This window comes from Gymnogyps californianus, chromosome 6 (genome assembly GCF_018139145.2).
Source record: "Gymnogyps californianus isolate 813 chromosome 6, ASM1813914v2, whole genome shotgun sequence".
NCBI classification, from domain to species: Eukaryota; Metazoa; Chordata; class Aves; order Accipitriformes; family Cathartidae; genus Gymnogyps; species Gymnogyps californianus.
This window is the reverse complement of record NC_059476.1, coordinates 35,905,868-35,924,870: the sequence shown is the minus strand read 5'-3', so window position 1 is coordinate 35,924,870 and position 19,003 is coordinate 35,905,868. Positions and strand designations below refer to the sequence as shown.

Genomic DNA, 19,003 nt, shown 5'->3' with positions numbered 1-19,003 from the left:
ATCACTAGTAATATATTTTTAAAGTGGTCACAATTAAAAAGTCATGTGCTGTAAGACTGCACAAAGTTAATATAATGCACAAACCCACATACCATGTATCTGTTCCTGTTCCGTGTCACCAAAGAGCTGTCCAATTTTTCCTTTCAAATTTTCACTTAGAAAACCCCTTAAAAACTAAATAACAAAGCTTCACAAGATATGATTATAGTATTAGAAAGAATGCAAATACAGCCTAGCTATTTAACTCTAAGCAGAGCATTTAATTTATGGTGATAAGTTGGTTCTGCAGACATGCATCCTGAAAATGTCATCTTCTCTAAGACATTTATGTTTTAAACCAGTCAAGCACAGTACTTGGTAATAACAATTCCATACAAGAGCCCTCTAAATTATAATCCACAGTATTTTTAAACTCAGAAGATGAATCACAGTCTCAAATTAATTTCAGGTATTTCTTTCCTTCTCATAATTTCAATTTCATATTAAATCTCGACTGAAATGCTCCCCATTTCTGTAAGCCATCACAACAGTCAACGTTTTTTAAGGAAGCTACTAAAGCACCAAAGAGCACAGTGCCTTTCAAAACAACGAATACATAGACCAATCCTGGATTCACTGGTCATGTCTATATTTGCAAATAATGTGGCCTAGCAGGAGAAGACTTACAAAATGAAACAGTGGTGCATAGAACTTCATATCCACGTTACATCCATTTGACAGCATTTTCATTTCAGATTAGCCCTTCTCATCCCATGGTCTCAATGTTCACTTGAGGCTGAAGCGTATTAGGTGTACTTCTGGAATGCGTCCTTAAGTTCAGTCTAATTCAAAAGAAACTCAGTTTGTGTCTCTACAATCACTTCATGATGTGAACCAAAGCACAGTAAGTGATGATGATCAAATCTGCTTCAAAAGCACACTCCTGATTCAAAGTAAAGCACAAAAGGAGATGCGCCCATTGAAGTCAATAGGAGCTTTGTCATTCCTTTCAGTGAGATAAAACTTACTTGATCCCTCCCTCCCTCCCCTCCCCCCCCCCCCCCCCGACCTTTCAGTTTAGGTTTAGTAAAACATGAAGAGTAAAAAAGAATTGATAAATACAGTGGAAGAATAGTGTGTTAAATAAAGGTAAATTTTGCTGGCGTGGTTGTTTAGATTGCTTTAATTTAGTCTGGCTTTTCTCATTCTCACAATTATGCACTTAGAGCCAAAGCAGTGGGATAAAGATGGTAATATTTCCATGCCTGTGCACAGAAGTTCACTTTAGGGTCATATTGCTATGCCCAAGCTGATTACTCCTGAAGGTAATGGGGTTCTCCAGAGGCTGAACAGTCCGCTCACATTCAGCTAGTTGTACTTCAGAGCTTTAAAGAACATGTCTATGACGGCAAAGGTAACATATATAAATCTGTCAGCTCTTCAGGACCATTTTGTCCCAAGTACTTTCCTCAAAAACGCCTCCCCTCACTCTTGCTGATATAGAGGGGAAAGAAATGTGTGCCCTGACCAAACATGAAAATCTAGTTACTGTACAAGGGGCTGTTTAAAAACCTCATACCCAGAAATGAGAAAACTTTTTATTTTGTATTATGCCTCTCCATAATCTCCTGTAGAAGAATCTCCTTTATAAATTATATATTTTTCATTTTCTTTCAAGCTGTTAAAGCCATTCATCTTGTGATTTATCATTTACATAGAAATGATTAGGTGATTATGCATACTTATTGTGTACCACAGAGATAACACATGAAATCCAAACATATATTGTAAAGATGGCGTGTATGACATTAAACTAAGATTGTTAATAAGCACTTAATATAGCCATAAAGCAAGTGGCAAAATGCTGAGCAGACTATAAACATAAACCCAACCTTTTAGCATAGTAGTTCCTTATATATCTTTTCTATGACTTAGATACGATCCCCCTCACAGCCTTTACTGAAGTCATACAAACTGCTACCACTTCTTCCAAAGCGGAGGATGAATCCAGCACATCCATCCTTTCAGAAAGCATACTCAGTACAAACTGCAGGCCCAGCCACCAGCAGGTTTGCGAGGAAAAATTAAAGGAAACTGCCTTCTTTTTTGCCCTAGTCTTTAACAAAAGCGTCATGAATTTATGACGTTATAGTCTGCATAGCTTTGCTGTCGATCTTGCTCCCCATGATATTGCACCTGCAGCCTTGGAAATTAGCAAGATCTTGTTTTGAACAAATAACAGATTTGTTTTTCAAGAAAGAGGAAACTTTAACAGTGTAACGACCATGCCTAACAAAGCTTTCCAAAAGAGTAAATGTTACAGGGAAACAGAGACTGTAGGAAGTATGCATCAAATGCTTCCTATTTGCTGAGGTAAGCAAATGAAGTCTGCAAAACCACAAGTTTAGTAGCTTCTCCTCAGCTCTCCTCCAAGATGCTGAGATCCGAGTCAGACTAACCGCCTATTTAGTTCAGTAACCGCCCCATACAACTTTACAAATACAAATGTTTGTTGAAGTTTTGTTGGCTGACCCACCTTCTCAGAATCACTTACCTATATAAAGTTGTTCTCTGTGCACTCCATATTTACGTCACTGAGAAAGGATAAGACATCAAGGACAACAGAATCCTTGGTATGACAACTGCTAGATCTGGTGTAGATGTCACTTGATCACTCGTCTTCCCATCCAGAGGGGGTGGGCCTGAAAGCAGAGGGGAAAAAGAAGTGGTGTTTAAAATCAAAATCTAAAGACCAGAGGGGTCATATGCGCTGCACGATGTCTCTCTGCAATCTTAAACACAGGAATCCTTGGATGCTCAGCTCTGCAGCTCTCACTTTCCCTTCTGTATGAGAGAGAAGAAATGAACCTTTAATTCTGGACTCTCCTCTCTGTTCTTGTTCAGTACCCAAGGACCATTTTTTCCCTCCTTCGCCACTTGCCCATGCTGTTCCTACCCATTGCTGCATGGCTGTTTTTCCTCTAGATATTTCCTCTTTTTGAAGCTTCTCTCACCTGTATCACAGAACTTCTCCACCTGCTGCCCACACTGTCTCTCAGAGCAGCTGTTTTTAACTGGCTGCTTGGTCACAGCTGGAGGAGATAATTAGGTTCCACATAAAGCCTCTGCAGCTGCTGCTGAGTGGAAAGCATGTACTTAATCACATTCATCCTGCAAGAATTACTGTTGGATCCCACGCAAAGTGCATGGAAGGTCTGTGAACTCCCTAGCCAAATTCTGCTAAGATATTCTGCAATTTCTTATTACTGCAAAATCAGATTAGATTTTGGCCTCACCCCTACGGCAGGCTGGAATTAGACCACAGTTTCTTTTTTCAATCGTTGTACACATCACTGTCATACAAACCATTTCTTTAGGTGCACCTGAGTCTCCAGAACCTTGCCTGCAACAATAGGTGCATACATAGTTTCTCTAATGCACCTGAAACAGCCTTCTCACAACAATAAACAAAACCCCAATTGCATAAAGCATCTCTTCTCTGGTTCTCATTTAGTAAATATGTTCACATGTGCCAAGGCTTTCCTGAGCAAAAATTAAAACAGCTGAACACCCATGGAAGACAATTGTGCTCTATGTTAAGTATCTCAGCAAATTTGTACCATTTAACCACAGCATTACTGTGAGAACTTATTTTAAGAAAACAACTTAGGAATGTTAAACAGTCTCTTTACAGTTTAAGGCAGAGTTTTAGGACAGCTCAGAAGTTGCATTCTTTCCATTTCCTCAAAATTCATAATATGAACTTGCATTCTTCTAGTGCTTGACACAGAAAAGTTTCATTGAGGCTGCTGAGTTCTAAGGATGCAAACCATGTATTGCAATGTTTTTTGCTGAAATCTTCCTATTCATAATTATGATAAAAATCTTCTTAAAATTATTCTAATATACGCATGTACTTTATTACAAATGGTTCCTTTTGAAAAAGTTATTGAGACAGCATAGCCAGTTTTAGGTTTTCTAAAAGTGTCAGAACTCTGTAGTACCCATCCAGCCGAGACTGATCACTGAGAACAGGTTAATGATGTTTACAAGAACATTTGAACAACTCTAATCCAGATTACACACCTGCTTTCAGCCATCATGTGTTTCTGCCAGCCTCTTCTAGAGCTCCTGTGGCAGTTGGGATTTTTTGCATGTTCAAGAAGTGGGGGAAGAGTTAGCAGCACTTTTAAGACTATCAAGGACTCTCACATCTCAAGACTTTTTAAGACACTCATGTTTTCAAGAGCCCTCTGCAAGGAGAGTGTTAAACAGTCACAAGGTGTTCAGTTCCTTTGCCATTTCCAGCAATGCTGATTTAGAAATGATCACAGGACCTAGCACTTGTAGAATATATCCACGCTACCAGAACTGCTCGGACAATCTAAGGGCTCCCTGCAGAAGATACGATGCATGGCAACTTACACAATACTGCGTAACACTGACATTTTAATCCAAGTGTGACACTCACAGGGCAGACAGATAAGTATAAGACATCTTGAGTCACATCTGCCTCTGATTTATGTCATCAGGTAATTCATTATATACTAGGCACAAAAGACGACTTTCCTTCTGCTCTGTTGAATAGGTTGTAGAGCACAATTCACAACAGTCTTGAAGTCAGAGTACACACAACCAGTCTGCCTAAGGATAAGGACAAGCGAGACAACACACAAATCATGTAAAGCCACATATGCATTCCTATTCAGTTTTGCTGAAAATGACAGTGGATGACACAAGACTCTTACTTGCAAGTACTAAAGATGTACATATTTGCAAAACTGCAGGAGAGCATCAATAAACAGACCCTCTGAAAAGCAAGAAGGAAAATACAATAAGCAATAGATTTCTGTTTTGAGACAAAGAAAATGTCATCCTACAAAGAATGGCCTTCAAAACAAAAAAAAGAAAAAAAATGGTAGACCTATGAACTTCTGACACATGAAAATTTTCTGCTGAAAATTTAATGCTTCTAAACTGTGTTGTATTCATTACAGAATTGACTTAAATTTTCTTCTTTCAGAAAATTGAGCAAACCATGATCACCATTTTGGACATAGCAATATACATATTCAACAGAATTTGAATCCAAAGGATTTTAAATAATTAATGCAAATTATCTGATATAGAAAATATCCAAACACTCTTTAAAGCCACTGTTAGAAAACTTCCAGACAAAACTACCCTTTTGGAGGACTAAGAATTCTAGTGAGACAAAAATAATCATTAAATTATTATTTTGGGCATTGGCACACTAATTGTAGGGAATGAAGTGCTTTAAGAAACACCTAAGAGAAGCTGAAGATAGCAGAGTAACATTCTATAAAACCAAAACAGAAAGCATGGTTTTTAAAACCTTCTTCCTGACTTGTTTTATGCAGAGTTTTTTGAACCATGCTACCAAAGGTGTAATACTTTTGGAGTGCCCAGAGGCAGTGGAAGCACCTCTTTCATAAATGACATTTGGTATGGAATGCTGTGTAAAAATGGAAAAAAAAAAAAAGCACACTTGCTAGGAATGCTTGTGCTGCTATGATTTATTTCCACTATCAGAATAACATTGATGAATTAATAACAGCAGCCTGAAGAATCATAGCACCTTGAACCAACAGGAGGAAGCCACTAGAAAAAAATATTCAATGACATGGTACATTTTGAAGATTACAATTTCTCCAAGATGGTTTGAGCCTTATGCTTACTGGAAAACCTGTCTTTTTAAAACACTGAATTCTTCATCAAGCACTTTCCAGTCATGGATCACAATCTACAGGAAAAGGTATCAGAGGTGTGTAAATATGTTCTAATATATAAGTAACTTATTTCCTCTGCCTTTATTTTTAAAGGACTCAAAATGGCTATCTCCTGGACAACTTCAGATAACTTCATACTAGTTTCATACCAACTTCAGTGACTGTGAACTCATGAAGAAGCTAGAATATGTAAAACCACCACCATTAAAAGGGCAGTTGTTATGTATAGTCAATGAACTTGTAACTATTACTTAATTTTAATTTAATTTTTTCCCCAGGTGCGATACGAAATTATCCCACATCATATCAAACCAGTTGTATCAAATCATTCCAAACAGCATCAATAACTTTTTTTTTTTTAAATTCAGAAATAATTCAGCTGACTTCTTTTTCAGACAGGAGAAAATAGGCATCTGATACTAGGCAACAGTGGAAGAGCATTACCTAAATACTACTGGTGAGAGAACAATGATGAAAGGAAGAATTTTTATAGCCTAGGTCATTAACAGCAAGAATCATGCAGCTGGTGTGAAAACTAACAGACGACCACATTGAGTCTATTAGACATACAAATGGAAGCTGATTATGCAATCCTTATATTCCCTAATTCAAAAACATCTCAAAAACACACAAAAACATTTCTGCCTAACAGTTGAAAAATGAATAAGTTTCCTCCAAACAGACTTTCTCCTCATATTTACAATTCCAAATACCCTAAAACAATGATTGTATAACATAACAGCTCCTATAAGCAATCCAATCCTATTTCTTTTATAACAGCTTACATCCCCTGAAACAGGGAAGCCTTTGCAGAAGTTCTTCAGTATTATATTCAGCTGATAACACAGCCAGGTTTTAAGGTGGGGGAAAACAAGAGAAACACTTGAAGTGCTTAAACAGTACACAAAAATGGAAAGGTATCATTCAAACTAAACCACAAAGTCCAATTTCCCAGGTTCAGGAGTACCATGTGACACAATCCATGTAAAGCACAATTTTTCTTAATTTAGAATTACAATAGACAGTATCTTCTCAAGTCTAAATTATAAGGAATTTGACAAAGAGCTTGATTATTTGGCAAACTATGTACCTGTAGCACTACTATGTAATACCAAAGGAAGAGAAACAATTTTATGCAAGACAAAGGTGTAACAATCATTGAAAATGTTATTAAAATTTTAAATACTTTATTCCTTGTCAATAATAATGTCCATGTAGAAATATGAAGTTAAATATTTTTCTGTGTATTGATTCAATCCCTTTCCATTTATTTCCATTGCCTCCAAATTTTTTAAAAATATTTTTCCCCCACACAAAGTAGAGCTGCTAAGGAACAGGATTGCTCCCTTTAACAACTATGCTACCTTAGACATCACCTTATCCTTCTGAAACACTTCCAAAACAGTTTACGCAGAGCTACATCAAGCAATATTAGCCTCGATTTAGAAATGATAACAACTGTGATAAACAGATAAACAATCTCAACGTTACCCCCTCTGCAAAACCAGTGGTGTTTTGTCTCAGGTATTTTCTGAATGGTTAGAACAAAAAGGAACATAGGAAGATAGCTATCCTTCAAGTGAGACTTATTTCTTCCTTTAGCCGCTATCTCCCAAGAGTATACAGATTCATATTCTATTTAGTTAAAAAACAAAGATAATAAAGAAAATCTCTCCACTTTTTAACGACAAGGGCTCACCAGGAGCTACAGGGAGACGTTGGTATCTGCTCTCTGCTTCGGAGGAGCTCAGAACCGTTCCGCTCCCTGTGGAGAGGCCCCCTACAGCACCGCGTGTAAAAGAGCCGTTAACGCCCGTTTCAAAAAAAACCTGCCGTTGGCCGCGAGGGCGGGGCCGCGCGCGTCTGTGGCGGGCCGGTCTCGCGACAGGACGGTGCCGGCGGCGGGAAAGGAGCGCAGAGGCGAGGTAGGTGGGTCACGCGCCCCCCTTTGTCATCCCTCTGTCTCCACTGGAGTCAGATGGAAGCTGGTGTTCTTGTGGTCTGACCACAACCTGCTATAGCTGTGACAGGGTTACGCTTCGCACCCTCTGCTGATAAAGGGGACTGTCGGCGGGAAGTTAAGAGTGGGGGGAAATCGGTTTATTCAAATTTACTGTCTGCTTTATTAGGGAAAACGTTTCTGCTCAGGGATGCTCACAGTACCAGTGCTGGAGGAGCTCTGCACGGGCAATAGGGGAAGACTACATACTGAAAATGGAGGTGGCATCTGTGTGCTTGAAGCAGTCATAGATACCCTTGTAGAACACAGCTATTACCAGTGTTTTTCATGTCCTTTGTAGAGTCAAAGGCTGGACTGATAACCAGCCAGTGGAGAAACAACAATAGTCTTTGTTCAGTTTTTTTTAAATACATGATGGGAATGATATAACCACTTTCAGCTGCTGGCTTGTGTTTCTCATCGCATCTAATACAGAACTTCCCACACATAGACTGCTAAAATGTAACTAAAATGTAGAGTAAAATTAGTATGCAGTTAAACCATTCTTTTAGGACCACTGTATGGGTTAAATACGTTAACTGACCTTCCAGATTGAAATTATGTGGAGTTTGCAAGACCTAGAATACTATTTAAAAAGAATTCACATATACATATACCTGTAGTCATTTATATTCTTTAAGCGTTGGTATAAAACTGGCCAGCTATTTGAATGCTCCCTGTAGCAGCTGTAGGTTTTTTCTAACCTATCCCTTTCCCATTTGAAATTTTAACCTATCCTGTCTGAAATTTTAGCCTAAAAAATCCCAAAGAATTTGGGATTTAAATAGCTTATGATCTCTTTAGCACCCCTCACCCTTTCTGTACTTCCCAAACCCTCAGGCTCCTGCCAGAGCTATAGGGTATTATATGTAGCTATACATAATGTACAGAACACATGGCCGGTCTAGCTATACAGCTCACAACAAGGGCTCTCTCTGCACTTTAGGAGAACCAAGCAGAAAAATGCCAGCATCTACCTTATGGTGTAGAGCATCTAATTACACTGAGATGGTAAACTAAGATAACATTTGACCAAATATTGGATGATATAATCACAAACAAAATGTGGAACTTTTAGTCACTGAGAATTTGTGAGTACAAATATCTATAGAACAGAGAAAGAAAAAGACTGAAAAAGATGACTAAAATGTAATTCTTCCAGCTGGAAAAAAAGAAAATCCTAAATCCCTGAATGAACAGGATAGTGGAGTCAAAGAATGTAAGGCCTAAATTACCCTGCCAACCTAGTTAGGCAATGAGATTCTGGCCTCACTGAAACTTAATGGCCAAGTATCTGCTGACTTGCAACAGGACACAAGTTTAACCTGTGAAGTACTGGCAGCTCTCTCATCCTGTTTGCAATTAGGAATACTAATGTACAGTGAGGAATACCAGTCACGCATTTTTACATAAGTGGGCTTTAGTTGGGTGAGTACCTCTGGAAATGCACCTGCAAAATATCTGTGGTGATGATGTATGGATGCCCCATACACTTGTTTCACCTTACATGGTAGATAGGTAGCCCCTGATTGCATCGTCCCTGTGCCTGAATTCCTCTCTCAGCAGCTCATTCATCTCACTCATGCTCTGCTCAACATGGAGCACAGGTAATTACAGTACAACTGGAATCATAATGAAGACTGTAATGCTATTTATAGACTCTTTATGACATTATCACATCCCATTTCCTTCCAGTATTTCATGGCTATCAACCACATAATAAAACTGAAAGAGAATGGGCCAGATCCCTACAAGATTTAGAAAGGATTTAAGGGCTACAAAAGTCCTTCTGATCAAAAGGGGAAATAATTAACTGCCTCTGCCCCCTCCCCTCAAATGCAAACAAGCAGCCTCATGACTTCAGGATGCCTAAATTGAAATGTTGCTGTCTTTAAAGGCTTTGCACACGCATTAAAAGGTCCCCGGACAGTTCCGCTCCCACCCATGCTCAGAAGTTTCGACATCTTGAGAGCTGAGCAGTCCGCTGTTGATTGTATGGATGACTAATAGAGGTCAGAGGGTTTATGCATTAGAGTCCCTGTAGCAAGGAACTGACCCCCCCCCAATTCTTTTTCTTCTCTAGAAGAGAAGAGCTGAGAGGAATCCTGCACAGTCTCAGGCTTTTACCCTAGCCAAACACAGCTTAAATAAACAGATACTTTCTTTGGCTCCAGCAAAGTGTGTAGAGACTTCTTATTCCAAACCAGGTTCCATCTTAATTGTTCAGGCTTCCCCCAGGAGGTGGCTTGATAAACTGTCCCACAGAGAAAGGAAATGCAAATCTCAGTTTTCAGCCTTGCTAAATGATTTACTACTTACAAAGCTATACAAAAGGGAGTTCAATAATCACTAATTCTTCAGCATCTGCATTATTCTACTCTTTAAAAAGTGTGGGGAAGGGCATGTCGTTTGCACATCTTCTTTGCGCTAGAAGATTCACAGCCACACCTATTTTTGTGGGCTGAACTACTGCACTTAATAGGGAGGGCTAAAACCACCCCTGGACCTCAGCTACCCCCTGAGCCTCAGCTACTTCCATTTTGGCCAGGCCCAAGCAGCTCCGTATTTAGCCCGCTTGCCCTATGCAGCTTTCTGTGCAGTTCCTGAATTGTTCTAGATTGTACCCTCTTCACAGGGAATGGAAATGCGTCGTATAGATCCTGCGTTTTATATTCCAAGGACTAGGAGCCTAAAATTTAGACACCACAGTACCCCAGTTTGATTTGAGGATGCAGTTCCATTTTCCTTTCATTTCTGATAAAGTATTGTCTTGTGGAAATGTACTGTCTAAACAACTAAAGGAGAGAATGTTTCGTGTCTTTTTCTTGTCAATTGAGACCATTACTATTCTCTGTATTGGTTAATTAAGCCTCATCTCCTATCCGCCCTATCTTCCTATGCAAAACTCTTGTACTAAAGCAGGCAAATGTCTTTTTCAGAGGCTTTATCATTTCAGAAAAAATACTATCTACCCCACACATCCCAGAATTTCCTTTCTAACTACAGGTACAACAACATGGAAAAATTCCTTAAGAGCAGAAAGTAATGCAAGCACAAATGAAGGTTACTTTGGAAGGCTCAGACTAAATGATTTTATGTATGTGCAACTCGGCCTCTGAACACTCATTTATAGTGCTCTTTAGAACAAACTCAAACACATAAACAGAATAATGTAATTTTATACCTGTAAGAAAAATCAATCCAAAAGACAAGTAGATCTTATTTCAATTGCAAGTTCTGGCTTATTGTTTCTATTACAGAACTATTGTGAGATAATTAAAAAAAAATCCACCTGTCTTGGAATTTTATATCAAAATAAACTCTTAGATCTTATTAAAAATCTATAAAATAACCAACTGCTGAGGATCACTTTGGAATGCTTTTACACATGCCAAGTACTGTTCTCTTTCTCTCCTTAGAAAAACAGCCTCTGCTGTTCACAAAGTTTAGATGTTTGGGTGGTTTACAGGGAGATGGAAGAGGATATAATTTCCAGGTATCCTCTATAGAACAAAAAATATTTTTGTAATACTAAGTAAACAACCAAGCCATACATTAATGATGTGCTTATGTGCCAAAAACTGTTTGCCAATGTGCTATCTCCTCAGTAGAACTGAGCAGTACCAGCTTCCTGAATTCTTGGGATACTTTCTAGATGTGAGAATGAATATTTTAAAAGTGCTTAGTGAATCATCATCTGATTACATGAAATGAATCACGAGATACATCTAAACAGACTGCATTACAATTTATAACTTATGCAAACTTTTTGTGATTTAATTTTTCAACACACTGAAAAGAAAACCTTGAAAGCAAGCAGTTCTGCAAAATCCCCAAATACAGGGAGTCTGTTTTGCTGCTGTGCAAAGTAGCCTGCTGTCGTGGTTTAACCCCAGCCAGCAGCTAAGCACCACAGAGCCGCTCCCTCGCTCCCCGCCTTCCACTGCTCCCAGTGGGATGGGGAAGAGAACAGGGAAAGAAGGTAAAACTCATGTGTTGAGATAAGAACGGTTTAATAACTAAGGTAAAATATAATACTAACAATAATAATAATGAAATGTGATGATAATAATAATAATAGTAATGAAAAGGAATATATAACAAAAAAAGAAGAGGGGGAAAAAAAAAGAAAAAAACAAACAGTGATGCACAATGCAGTCGCTCACCACCCGCTGACCGATGCCTGAGCAGCGATCCGCCCCTCCTGGCCAACTCCCCCTGATTTGTATATGGTACCAGGAGGGGGGTTCGAACCCACACGGACATACGTCCATTGGATCTTAAGTCCACTGGGACTTAAGGTGTCCAACCAGGACATCTGCTTATCCTTCAGTACCAGCCCCAGGAACATCACCCCAGCGCAGAGAACAGAAATGAGAAAGGCAGGGTTTTTAGCGTAGTTCTGGCTGCAGTGTTCATATGCTGTTCTCCTGGTTAACAACGTGAGGAGACAGACCCAGAACCTGCAACATGCTGGTTCATTAAAAAACCCTTTATATCCGTGGATTATCTTATCAGTCATTTCTTACTCATCCTTTACTACTGCTTTATAGTTCTGAATCTCTCAGAGATCTAAACCAGATTTTTACACCCTTGAAATGAAACAGACACCGATGTCAGGAAACAGCTCCAGAGACAGGGTTAGATCCTTAGCTGGAATAAACTAACATGTCTTAACTTCAACAAAAGTATATATATATTTACATCTGTTGAGACACTAGTGTAGAACTCTTTCCTCACCCTTTTCCAGTATTTTCCTTTTTTAAAATATTAAATGTTGCTTTTTTGAAATTGTATACAAACTAACTCTGCATGGTGCCTACCTTGCCACCAAGCTGGCAGTTCACGCCTTTTCCTTTGCAGCCAGAAACCATACCTCATTAATATTTTCGCAACCAACTCTTGCTGTTTTATCCAGGCTAACTGACAGCAGCAATACCAGCTTGATTGAACAATTAGTTAAGCTGGCAGTAGAAGGTGCAAGATTCGGGTCTTGCAAGAAACAATGAGATGACAAGGCTCTGGAATACAGGGGGAAGATGGGATGTATAAAAGTCCTGGCATGAACTCTATAGGAACCTTTATCCCATGTTCTTTCTTTTCTGCTTTGGACTTTGCTGAAAGGAATTTAAATGTTCACTATGACCATGAAGTAAGTGTGCTAACCACCAGGCTGAAAAACCTATTGCTGTGTCCCAGTCCCAATACAAGTAACTCTCCCCCCCTGAAGAGTCTACTATATTTCAATTAACTTCTTCCCATTACTGTTACTTGTACCTCCTCAACTCACTTTCTGTAATTGCTCCTGTCAGCTTAATGCTGATGTTTTTAAAATATCTGTAGACATTGCATTGATGTGCCACACAACAGACCTCCTACCCAAAACATCTCCATTTAGATTTGTCATTTCTCCAAAACACAGGATATGAATATGTTTGCCAAGCTTCATCACTTCTGGCTACATGCTGAAGTGCTGCTGCTCAAGAACAGTTTCCTCTGAAGCCTAACAGGAGCTTTTCCTGTGTAAGAAATTCTTAACCAGGCCATCTGTGAATTAAAATAGCCAGTAGTACACCTTTAAAATCCCCACTTATTATAATTGCTTGTTGCTACTAGCCCAGTTGAAATCAATATGATAACAACTAATTTAATTTGTATTGAAGTAAAAACTGCTTTTCATTTGTAATAAAAATACAGGCGGTGGAAAAACAGTCCTCTGGACAGACCACATTTCTTTCCATCAAAATGTTCCACATCTGAATTCTGACCACCAGCTACATGAGCATGTAATGAAAGCCACTGCATGCTGCAGGCTCATTTAGCCTTGCTTAATAGTCACGTCATTACTGCTGCCTTTGCAACAGACAAAAATTTTGCCTAATGCACAAAGAAAACGGTGTCTTAAAGTTAACGTGAATCTACAGGCCAAAACTGCCAGAGAACCACACTCTTAAGTGGGTGACATTGCCTCCAGAGGTCCTTCAGGGACATTATGCAAAAGGGAGGTACAGAGCAGGAAAGGAAAGTTCCTTTCCAGGTAAAGAAGGTCCCTGAAGTTCTCATGAGCATAATGGTCCTGACAAACATTTTAATGAACAAACAACACTTTCACTAATGTCATAAAGGCCTTTGCCAAACTTAAGTATAAAAACCTGTGGATGTCGCTGTATTGTCTAAGGATTTATCTTCAAAGAGCTGAAATGCTGATGATAATCTCAGCAGAACATCAAAATAGCAACCCCTGAGGTTGCTGCAGCCAGTGGAAATGTACTTAGCAGTCTCCAAACACCATATATTTCAGTTATATAGTAGTTTCTTTACCACATTACTTGGTATGGAAAATATTCCAGTTCTGAGAGGAAAAATTAACTACCAGATCACTTCCAGCTGGCCGCAGCTTGTTTTCAAGAAACCCATACCAGAAGCCCCATATTAATTGGTTTGAGGCATGAGCATCGATAAATGGTAATATTTCTATTTCAAATAATATGCATTAGATATTCTACTTTTCTTAGGTCAACACCAGCAGCACTTTGTCTTTAAAACTGAAATAATACTCTTAGAGTTATTTAAAGCACACATTTTGGGGACAAAACCACAAACAGTTCCTAGGGAGATAATAAGGTAAGAAAATGGATTGCTATCATGAGGCTAATAAGTCACATTCACATTTATTTCACAGCCCTTTCATTTCTGTCCCTAAGGGAAAAATGTATTCCAATATAGAGTTATGAACATGTGCTTTTAATAAAGTTAAATCTCAGAACTGTTGGGATGGGGCTTTATGTTTTAAGGCATTATGACGCATTGTCAGAGAGAAGGTGGTGAGGAGAAGGTTTGACTGAGGGCAGCCTGTGAATCTGAACTGCACTGTGACCCTGTCCAGCAAAGAAAATTACAGTTTAACTTGCTTTTGGAATATTTAAACTTACACCAACTGTATGAGAATAGGACACATTCCTTTTCCAATCCACTACTGAGCAGTCCTAAACCTCTGGGGTGTATCTGCCAAAAGATGTTAGGCACTCGCATCTATAGACAGTATTTGAAGAGGAAATGGATGCCTATGTCCCTTAAGGCACTTTTGCAATTCTCAGTTGTAAAAAGTTATGTCTTTAATCATTCTCAGCTCATTTCTGTCTTTCCCCATTTTTCAAACTTCTGCAGTCAAGGACTGTGATTTCAGCAGATGATAGATGCTTATAGGATAGGTACCACAAAGATGGTATCTAACCAGAGTAGAAGTCCACCAGTCACCCTAACTCCTTTTTAACAAATTAATTACTCTTTAAAGTGGAGAATAGCAGAAAAAAAAAAAAACCATTCTGTAATGTTATTTTTTCTTTCCCTGTAGTCAGACAGGTTACATAAACCGGTTACGGAACAGTGCCAGGAACTGAGATTTTCAATAGAGTTTAGCAGAGTTAAGTGAGTAAAAAGTGGATTTTGATTTTGAAAAGAAAAAGCCCACATTTCATTAACATTTTTTGCATTTATCTCGATTCTTGTTCATTACGGAGTGCCCCCTCCCCAAATTAATCTGTAAACTTGTAGTATTATTGAGGAATCAGCTCAGTAAAAATCTCCTTGGAACTGCACAGAAATTCCCAATCACCTGTTGTGTAAATCTTTGCCTGTATTTCTGTACGTGAAACTAAAAATATTACATATAATTTAATTTGACTTCTTCAGTGCCTTCATAGTTTCCAGTCACAAAAAACGGGTTATTTATTCTATCCCCTTGCCAGCTGCCTAAATTTATTTAAGTCATTCTGACACATCTGTGTCTAATGTTTTCTTAAGTATCTCCAATACTAGAGATTGTACAGCTTTTCCAGGCAACCTGTTTTCATGCTTTCTGCTACAAATAGTTTTTAATAAATAACTTGAAATTATTTTTTTTCTGAAATTCAAGCTCATTGCTTCTTATCCAGTTAATCATGGACAAAGAAAATAGATTAAATTCTATGAAATTATGTCACAGGTTATTTATCCCAGACCTTCTCTGGTGCATTCATTTCTCTCTTCGTCATGACTTTTTGCCCTGTAATTGTCGATGGTAAACACTTTTTTTTTTCATCGCAGATTTTAACATCATAATGTGCAGTGTCAGATTTGAAAATTCTGCATAAGTATTGAGGAAAAAAATACCTTTTTGCACTGTATAAGGATATATGTATTTAAGTAAAATAACATTAGACTAAAGCCAAAAATGTTATTAGTAAATTCTGTATGTAAGAACTGAAAGCATATCTAAAGAAGCTTGTAAGACATTCTTCCAAAATAACTGCTATAATGTAATGATGTCACTTCCAAGTAAATTAAATACTAGTAATTACAATATATCTATAAAGCTTCATTTTCTGTAAACGCTCATAGCTCAGGGTTTTTTTTGCTAGAAGGCTTCTTTTGTTATTATTTTAACTACAAATCATCTAGGTTTTTTACCTGGATTCATGACATAACCACAGTGATTGACAAACTAGTTACATTTGGATATGGCCAGATGGGAGCCAGGATAACATGTCACCACTAACGAGTTTGTTTCCTAACAGACTGTGCACAGCAGCATGTGTCCCAACTTTGGCATAGTGCTGTGGCTCTTTCCCATCATGTGCCTTGATACATCATATATACCTCCCAGCATGTGACAGACCATGACTGTGTCACACACTGGAAATGAAGATATACCGGAGGACTGCAGTAGTGTAGTACATTTAATCTGAGCAGGGGCTATCGACAGAACTGCACATCACAAGAAATTCTATAACATCACAGAAATAAGTTTTATATTAACGCTATTTTAGCATAACAAATACTAAACACATTAAATGATGTATATTATAAAAGGTGACAAATATGCAAATAAAAGTATTCCATCAAACTGAATTCCAGCTCTTACAAAAGCATTGTAAGCAAGGGCAGGTAACAGCATCCTCTAATGCTAAAATTCTTCAACTTTTTTATTATTTAGAGTCCATTTATAACGATTCAACATTTCTCAACAATGTAAGGATTTTGCATAAAGCCTTCCTAAGTCATAAATCTGTCCCAGACTGACTTTTTAAAAACTCCGGCAAAATTACTCAGGCATTTATAACATAGCTGAGGAAAAGAATGGTTGCCTCCACCCCACATCCCAAAGATAAAAAGATGCTAACTTTATATGAAATGCCTTCTTATTCTTACCTTGTTGAACAAAGACTTCAAAGAAGCTTATCCTTTCTGTCACAGCCATCTTTTTGCCATCTCCTTGAATAGGACAGTGTCAACGTATCTCTGTTGGGACAGAACAAAGAGCAAATAAACAGACTGGACAAAAAGCTCAGCAGACTATCTGAAGGCTACAGTTTAAAAGGCAGGAAGAGTAGAAGTGTCATTAAAAATCCTTAGCAGGGCTGGCTTGCATACTCCTCATGAGGAAAAAGGGACTAGAATGAGCAGTCTGCCAAAAAGGATTCATTGTGAGGCAGGATGGAAAGATGGTGCAGCAGGAATCTAAAGCTTGAAGGACACCGGCAGAGCATTCTCTATTCATTGTACAAACTCCCTTCACAGCTTGTAATTTAACCCAACGTCTGCTGCCTCTGTGCCAGCAATTATCTGTGAAACCTAAGAGTAAAGTGTCCTCAGTCCTCCTGGTATTGCTGCAGGTACAGAGTAATCCCCAACAGCAACATCTCAGCAATGCAGATAGCACAGGCCTGTGAGGGAGAGTCAAAGGTTCTCACTGTGTGCAGTGCTGGGATCCTGAGGGTCTGAAAGTTTGACTCTGGTGTGGTGTTATTTTTTCAGTTTGTTCTTGAAAAAGTTATAAGAAACCCATCAAATATATTAAAAAAAGTTATTAAAGTTACAACATAAAACTCTAAACCAGTAGGAACTGTTAAGACTAAGGCTGCCTTTAAAATCTGTATCTTATATATTACAATAGCATAGTCAATGTAAGATTACACACTTAGTGGGGATTACATATCATTAAATCTCTGCAATATGTTCTGTCATAAAACATGGCTAACAGCACTGATCTCCCCAAGCAATGACTGAGGCACATGCCTTGTGCAAAAATAATGTATGATTATGAGGTTGAGTGTAGTATCAGACTGCAAATGGAGAATGGGCTAAATTGTTATCATAATTACAGAAGTTTCTAGCTTTTGAGTATTTATTTGCAGTCTATTTTCTGTATTGGTGTGTAAAGTAGTAAGCAAACACTAAGCATTTTGTTCAGCCATGTCTGCCAGTCTTACTAATCAGTTATGAATAACTGCAGAAAAGAGTTTCTGTTTGTATCATGTAAAAAACCTGGGTGAATCATAGCAAAGCTCTTTCATCATCTTACATGACTTAAATGACTTCTCACAGACAAGGCATACAATGCATATTATACAGTGTACTTCAACCTCAGTTTTGGTTGTGCAAACTATCTGGCAAATATTTGTTAATAGCTGATACTTTGTAGCATTCAGAATCTGTTTACAAACAATTGACTTACAGGGAAAAGGACTACGTTGGAGATTCACTTGCAAAGAGTATTTTGGGAAGATCTAGCCAGTACAGGCATAGCTGTAACAGTCATTTAAGAAGTCCCACAAATGGAGACAGTTGACAGAAGCAGTGTACGAAGCAGAGAAAGATAACTGGGAGGAAAGAGAAAAAAAGTGCAAGTCAGCAAAGCCCGATGTGTTCCAAGAGCCTTTTTTGTGGCTATCAGTTCTAATACCAGTGATCAAACAGCTGCAACAGAAGGTTGATTTGACCAATGTTTACTTCAACAGGATATTGGTTTAGCTATATTTCACACCAAAATGTTTTACATTCATTTCTGTGAAGATTCTAATAAACTGATTTAAAGGACTCTCTGTGGTGTCTTCATGCTACAAGCTTATCTTTCTTCATTGTCAGAATATTAATTAGCAGCTGCATATAGTAGTATTACTGAAATCAAGTTTGGAACTGCTAGACAGCATGAGTAACTGTTTTGAATTATTTGCTTGGGCTTTACAGATCAGCTTTTATTCACTGCAATCAATTGTCCAGTCAATGGGATCCATGTCCACGGTACAGAAAGGGGAAAGTATGAAGTGTTTTCATTGCAATACACTTTATTGCTCCTTATTTGAATTTTATGGGAGGCTCAGCAGGAAGAGTTGGAAGCAAAGTATTCTGCAGTCAAAACACATTCCTCTAAATACTAGTGATCCTTTAAACCATACATGTCCAATTTTCCAAAGCCAAGTAATCACTTAATCCCCTCCTCTGTGCTAGTTTAGCA

General features: G+C 38.3%; 1 long non-coding RNA gene across 1 annotated transcript; it reads right to left on the bottom strand.

The window, feature by feature from the left end:
* Positions 1-235: 235 nt before the first annotated feature.
* On the bottom strand, positions 236-17,001 carry LOC127017527 (uncharacterized). Its single transcript, XR_007766609.1, has 3 exons — positions 16,918-17,001; positions 2,534-2,681; positions 236-821 (listed from the first exon to the last, which is right to left on the bottom strand). It is a non-coding gene; the product is annotated as an uncharacterized LOC127017527 (long non-coding RNA).
* Between the last annotated feature and the right edge of the window lie 2,002 nt (positions 17,002-19,003).